Source organism: Triticum urartu, chromosome 4A (assembly GCF_056163025.1).
Source record: "Triticum urartu cultivar PI428250 chromosome 4A, HENAU_Tu73, whole genome shotgun sequence".
Taxonomy (NCBI): domain Eukaryota; kingdom Viridiplantae; phylum Streptophyta; class Magnoliopsida; order Poales; family Poaceae; genus Triticum; species Triticum urartu.
The window spans coordinates 438,767,633-438,774,616 of record NC_141876.1 but is presented as its reverse complement, the minus strand read 5'-3'; the positions used below and the strand labels follow the sequence as shown (position 1 = coordinate 438,774,616).

General features: G+C 48.1%; 1 long non-coding RNA gene across 1 annotated transcript; it reads right to left on the bottom strand.

Annotated features, from left to right (window-relative positions):
- Positions 1 to 2,423: 2,423 nt before the first annotated feature.
- On the bottom strand, positions 2,424 to 6,290 carry LOC147976100 (uncharacterized). Its single transcript, XR_015602116.1, has 3 exons — positions 5,862 to 6,290; positions 4,326 to 4,397; positions 2,424 to 2,725 (listed from the first exon to the last, which is right to left on the bottom strand). It is a non-coding gene; the product is annotated as an uncharacterized LOC147976100 (long non-coding RNA).
- Between the last annotated feature and the right edge of the window lie 694 nt (positions 6,291 to 6,984).

Sequence of the window (6,984 nt, the reverse complement as noted above, 5' to 3'; positions counted from 1 at the left end):
CCATATTTTTTTGTAGTTTTCTTTTATAAACTAAACTAGTGCTAAAACAAGAAACAAAAAGATTCGATTGCAAGATCTAAATATATACCTTCAAGCGCTAACCTCCCCGGCAACGGCGCCAGAAAAGAGCTCGATGTCTACTACACAACCTTCTTCTTGTAGACGTTGTTGGGCCTCCAAGTGCAGAGGTTTGTAGGACAGTAGCAAATTTCCCTCAAGTGGATGACCTAAGGTTTATCAATCCGTAGGAGGCGTGGGATGAAGATGGTCTCTCTCAAGCAACCCTGCAACCAAATAACAAAGAGTCTCTTATGTCCCCAACACACCCAATACAATGGTAAATTGTATAGGTGCACTAGTTCGGCGAAGAGATGGTAATACAAGTGGTATATGGATGGTAGATAAAGGTTTTTGTAATCTGAAAATATAAAAACAGCAAGGTAACTAATGATAAAAGTGAGCGTAAACGGTATTGCAATGTGTTGAAACAAGGCCTACGGTTCATACTTTCACTAGTGAAAGTCCTCTCAACAATAATAACATAATTGGATCACATAACTATCCCTCAACATGCAACAAAGAGTCACTCCAAAGTCACTAATAGCGGAGAACGAACGAAGAGATTATGGTAGGGTACGAAACCACCTCAAAATTATTCTTTCCAATCAATCCGTTGGGCTATTCCTATAAGTGTCACAAACAGCCCTATAGTTCGTACTAGAATAACACCTTAAGATACAAATCAACCAAAACCCTAATGTCACCTAGATACTCCAATGTCACCTCAAGTATCTGTGGGTATGATTATACGATATGCATCACACAATCTCAAATCCATCTATTCAACCAACACATAGAACCTCAAAGAGTTCCCCAAAGTTTATACCGGAGAATCATGACGAAAACGTGTGCCAACCCCTATGCATAGGTTCATGGGCGGAACCCGCAAGTTGATCACCAAAACATACATCAAGTGAATCACGTGATATCCCATTGTCACCACAGATACGCACGATAAGACATACATCAAGTGTTCTCAAATCTTTAAAGACTCAATCCGATAAGATAACTTCAAAGGGGAAACTCAATCCATTACAAGAGAGTAGAGGGGGGGAGAAAACATCATAAGATCCAACTATAATAGCAAAGCTCGCGATACATCAAGATCGTATCACCTCAAGAACACGAGAGAGAGAGAGATCAAACACATAGCTACTGGTACATACCCTCAGCCCCGAGGGAGAACTACTCCCTCCTCGTCATGGAGAGCACCGGGATGATGAAGATGGCCACCGGAGAGGGATTCCCCCTCCGGCAGGGTGCCGGAACGGGTCTAGATTGGTTTTCGGTGGCTATAGAGGCTTCTGGCGGCGGAACTCCCGATCTATTGTGCTCCCCGATCGTTTTATGGTATATGGAGATATATAGGCGGAAGAAGTACGTCATGGGATCCACGAGGGGCCCACGAGGGTGGAGGGCGCGCCCAGGGGAGTGGGCGTGCCCCCTACCTCGTGGCTTCCTCGTTGCGTCCCTTACGTGGACTCCAAGTCTCTCAGGTTGCTTTCCTTCCAAAAATAAGTTCCGTGAAGTTTCAGGTCAATTGGACTCCGTTTGATTTTCCTTTTCTGCGATACTCTAAAACAAGGAAAAAAACAGAAACTGGCACTGGGCTCTAGGTTAATAGGTTAGTCCCAAAAATCATATAAAATAGCATATAAATGCATATAAAACATTCAAGGTTGATAATATAATAGCATGGAACAAACAAAATTTATAGATACGTTGGAGACGTATCAGGATGCACGATGTTTGTTCGTCCTGTTAGATGAGGTTCAGGTTTGGTTCCCCTCTGTCTTTTTCCCGATATATTGTCTTTGCTCACCATATGTTGCCTCTACGTGCTTATTTGTTTGCCAGGAACGGCATGCCTCTTGCTACTGAGTATAAACTCACCTAGGCTCCCTAGCGTAGGATTTTGTAGTATGCAACAAAATTCCCTCACTGAAAAACTAGGTATCAATTTGTGAAGGTACCGGTATCCTGCAAAAGTTGAATGCGCTGCAACACAAATAAAACTTCACGTGTGTCCACAACGATTCTAACAAGGGCGTCACCTTGCTAGTCTTGCTAGTAATACAAGACTATTAAAAGATAATCTCATGTTAAGCATTAGGTCGGATTGTTTTGGTTTTAGAAGTTGCATACGATCTTGGATGAATATGACCAAAAAATGTAAAGTTGTTTGTTTCAATGATACAAACAACTTTCATGTGGAGCACATTTCCATCTAAGGCAATATTTAATTACGTTTTGTGTTGTGTGTGACGCCCTCGATTCAATCGTACACTAATCATACACGCAAATGTGTACAATCAAGATCAAGGACTCACGAGAAGATATCACAACACAACTCTAGACACAAATTAAAATAATACAAGCTCTATATTACAAGCCAGGGGCCTCGAGGGCTCGAATACATAAGCTCAAAAACACAAGAGCCAGCAGAAGCAACAATATCCGAGTACAGACATAAGTTAGACAAGTTTTGCCTTAACAAGACTAGCATTAAAGCAACATTGATCAAAAAGGCAAGGCCTCCTGCCTGGGAGCCTCCTAACTACTTCAGGTCGTCAGCGGCCATCACGTAGTAGTAGGCACCCTCGGGGTAGTAGTAGTCATCAGTGGTGTCGTCTGGCTCCAGGGCTCCGACATATGGTTGCATCAACTGGAAAGAAGAAGAAAGGGGGGAAAGGGGGAGCAAAGCAACCGTGAGTACTCATCCAAAGTACTCGCAAGCAAGGATCTACACTACATATGCAACATTATCAAAGGAAGGCTGTATATGTGGACTGGGTTGCAGAAATGCCAGAATAAGAGGAGGAAAAGCTAGTCCTATCGAAGACTAGCATCTTCTGGAAACCACCATCTTGCAGCAACAGGAGGGAGTAGAGTAGTATAAAGTAAAGTAGTAGTAGTGTAATCAACCTCGGCCAGAGATCCTTTCTCGACTCCCTACGAGAAAGCAATCCCAGAGCCATACTATCCATTTCTCATATCCATGCCTCATCTCAAGTATCCAGTTCTAGTTGTATCGATCGGGATACAACTCCAAGTGTCTGTTACCGTAGGACAGGCTATCAATAGATGTTTTCCTCCCTGCAGGGGTGCACCAACTTACCCGCCACGCTTGATTAACTCCGGCCGGACACACTTTCCTGGTTCATGCCCGGTCTTGACCAAACAATACGCCGCAACCCGACCTAGGCTTAATAGAGAGGTCAGCACGCGGGACTAAGCCTATGCCCCCAGGGGTCTTAGGCCATCGCCCCGGGAACTCCTGCACGTTGCGTGGGCGGCCGGTGAGCAGACCTAGATACCTCCTTAAAAAGGTAGGAGCTTACCAGTCCAACCCGGCGCGCGCCGCTCAGTCGCTGACGTCTATTAAGCTTCGGCTGATGCATACGACGCAAAACGCCCATACTATGCCCACCTGATCGTTAGTGCTATCAGGCCAGAGGCCCCTCGGATCAAATATCCAAACCGTTAGTGTGTTGGTAGTGCGGTCATGAGCAGAGACTCACGAAATATGTGACCCCGTCGCCCCGTCTCGAGTACTTGTGGCAAGGGCTAAGAATGCCCGGCCACGCCTCGTAAGTATCTCGCGGGCACCTTCCAGGTCAACCCGACTCCACATCACTCGCTATTAAGCTCGCGCGGGTACCCCTCAGGGTCGACCCGTTTTTAGTAGCATGGTTCAGTGTACAGTCATAGTAACCATAGTAACTGTGTGTCTAACACCAAGGGGAAAACCCGAGGAATCACCCCCGGTGAATTCCACTCGATGTAATCATCAAGGTGAACGTAAGAGGAACCACCCCCGAGGTTCACACTTGAGGGGCTGCACGACAGAGTCGTATCGGAAGTGGTTAAGGCGGAATCACCCTCGATGACCACGGACGAATAGCTACACTACAGGGTTAACATCAGAAGGGATGTAGAGGTCTCACCCTCGGCACGCGATATTAACCCAGTAGTGTCGAGCAACTAAGGGGAAAGTGATGTGCGATGTCGGGGCCTGGTCTTCGACCCCGTTGATCGGGTCTTCTGATAATCCAGCGGGGCAGTCGGGACAAAGTGGGGGGTCTCTGATGGGTCTCTACCCAACTTATACTAAACAGTTTAGGATAAGTAGGTAGGTAACAACAACAGGTTACAATAAACAGGCTATGCATCAGAATAGGAGCAAACAATAACAGTAGCAAAATCTAATGCAAGCATGAGAGAATGGAATGGGCGATATCGGAATGATCAAAGGGGGGGCTTGCCTGGAAGCTCTGCTGCAAAGGAACGATCGTCGGTGACGTAGTCGATCACGGAGGCATCATCGGTCTCGAGGTCTACCAGAGAGAACAGGGGGAAGAAACAGTAAATATAGAGCAAACAGAGGTACCACTAAGCATGACATGACGAAAAGCAGAACTAGGGTGTTCTAACGCAGTACTGCGCGTTGCAGACGGAGAGGGAAAACATCTGAAGAGGTTTTTCGGTGCTTGGCGTTTTCCGGACAAAGGAAAAGAGAGGGAAAGTTCCATGTTCAGTATGCTAGGGGCATGTGACAGATGAATGGTCTGCGTATTCGAATTCGTTGGATTTTTTTGAGCAATTTTCATATATAAAACTTTCTCATCCGACTTACGGTTTATTTTATATGAATTTGCAAAGTTTTAACTATTTTCTAAAATTTATATTAATTCAAAAAATTTAAAAAAGAAGCAAAAACGCTAAGTGCACCCGGTGCAATGCACCCAGAGTGCACCCAGGGGCTGACCAAAGGGTCCAGGGGGTCCCAGTTGACCAGTCAACGTTTAACTGGTCAATAGAGGATGGGCCCTCTGTCATACACATAATAGCTAATAGCACTTTAACCTAGTTTAGTTAGCAGGTTAATTAAACTTAAAAAGTTAATTAAACAAGATTAAGTAAACAATTAATTAATTATATTATATTACATTTTTACATATATTTTTTAATCTATTTTTAAAAAAAGGATTGGTGGGGCATACTGCGCAGTGGCCCATAGGCCTTAGCGGGGCGTGGGCGAAACGGGGCGGAGCCCCAGGGGTGCGGGCATAGCCCGGCAGGGCGACGAGGAAAAGCCGGGCGTCGGCGCCGGTGGCCAGGGCCCGCGTGGTCGACAACCGGAGTAGGGTGGCGGGGTTAGGAAAGGGGAGCGCGGCGCGGGGCAGCGAAGCAGAGTAGCGCAGCAGCGGCAGTAGCAGATAGCGGCAGTAGCTGCAGAGAGCCGCGGCAGGAAGCAGGAGCGGGTAGGAGCAGGAAGCAGCAGGGCGTGACTGGAGCCTGCAGGCGTGCGCGGGGGAACTCGGGCGCGCGGGGTGTGGCAGGGCATGGCTGGCGCGGCTGGGGGCGGCAGGGCACGCAGGCGCGGTGCACTCCGGCGACCTCCCGACGCGACGAAGGTGCTCCGACAGATCGTTTCCGGCGACGAGAGGACTCGCGGATGGGGGACTACGAAAGCCTGGAGTGCGGCGAGTCCAGTGGTGGTCCTGGTCCGTGCAGTAGTGGACTACACCGGCGACGGCGACGAGCTGATGCGGCGGGTGTGTGGGAACGGGCGCAGCAGCGAGCACACGGGCTCCGAGCGTGGCGTGGCGCACATGACGCGGGCAAGCACGAACCGGGGCACGGGACCGCGAGGAGCACAGGTAGGCGAGCGGCGACGCGGGGCTGGACGCGGTCACGGTTGCGGTGACCGCGGCCACTGGACGAAGACCGGGTAGCGCGAACGACGGCCTACGGCAGTGAAACGAGGAGAGGGAAGAGGAGGACGGACAGCGGCTCACCGCGCGGCTAAGAAAGCCCTTGACGGCTTTGTAGCGCAGGGGAGGCGACGAACGGAGCGGTGAAGCTCCGGTGATCCGAGGCGGACGAAGGTTGAAGAAGACGGCGTTCTGGCGCTGTGGTGGAGGCCAGCTCGTGTCCTTTGGAGTAGGGGGCGTAGCGTTCGACGACGGAGCTCGTGGACAACCTCCTAGGGCGCGGGGACGACGAAGAGCGCGCGGGCGAGGTCGTTCATGGTGGCTGCGGTTCGGCCGAGCTCGAGTTCAAGAGAGGGGGCGAAAGGAGGGGGAGAAGTGGCTGGGGGTTCCCTCGGGGTCGAGGGAGACACCCTTATCCCCTCCTAGGCGCCCCTGTAGAGCCAGGCGTCGGCCATCCGGCCATGGCGCCGCCGGATGGCTGCCACGCACAGGCTGTGCCTCTGTAGCTGGAAGTTAGGGATAGGCCAAGTGGGTTGGGCTGGCTAGCTCCTGTTCACAGTGGGCCAAATGTGCACAGTGCAATTTCAGTTTCTTACTTTTCTGTAAAAAGATAGCTACTGTTTTCTATTTATCTCAGTGTCCAAACCAATTTAGTTCTACATGATATCTTACATATAATTCAAATGGAATATTTTGGATGCTACACACGAGGTTTCATTTTTATTTGGAAAATTTTATATAATTGTTTATTTTGAAAAGGGCATTTTATTTGTTGTTGGAGCATTTATTAATTTTCTAGGGATTAATTGGTGAGTCAAATGATGTTGGTTCAACATGTTAAATGATCAGGGGAATTTATACTAAAATTTGAACATTTTAGTTTTATAGTTTGAATAAATAAATATTTGACTTGCAATTTAAATTTGAATTTTACTTTGATTTTGGACAAGTGGCCATTTGCATAGTAATCATGATGACATGGCCACCATTAGAGGGAGATTACTGTTGCATGATTCCCGGGGTGTTACAAATCTCCTCCACTATAAGAAATCTCGTCCCGAGATTTAAAAGGTGGAGTAAGGGGGAAAGTTCTGGTTATGAAATTCTAACGGATCTTCTCGGTCTTGGTTGCTCTTCTCGAAGAGGTCGGTCCAATATATTGATGTCTTCATTTCTCTGCATAAATGCATCATGAAGAAGTTGTCGT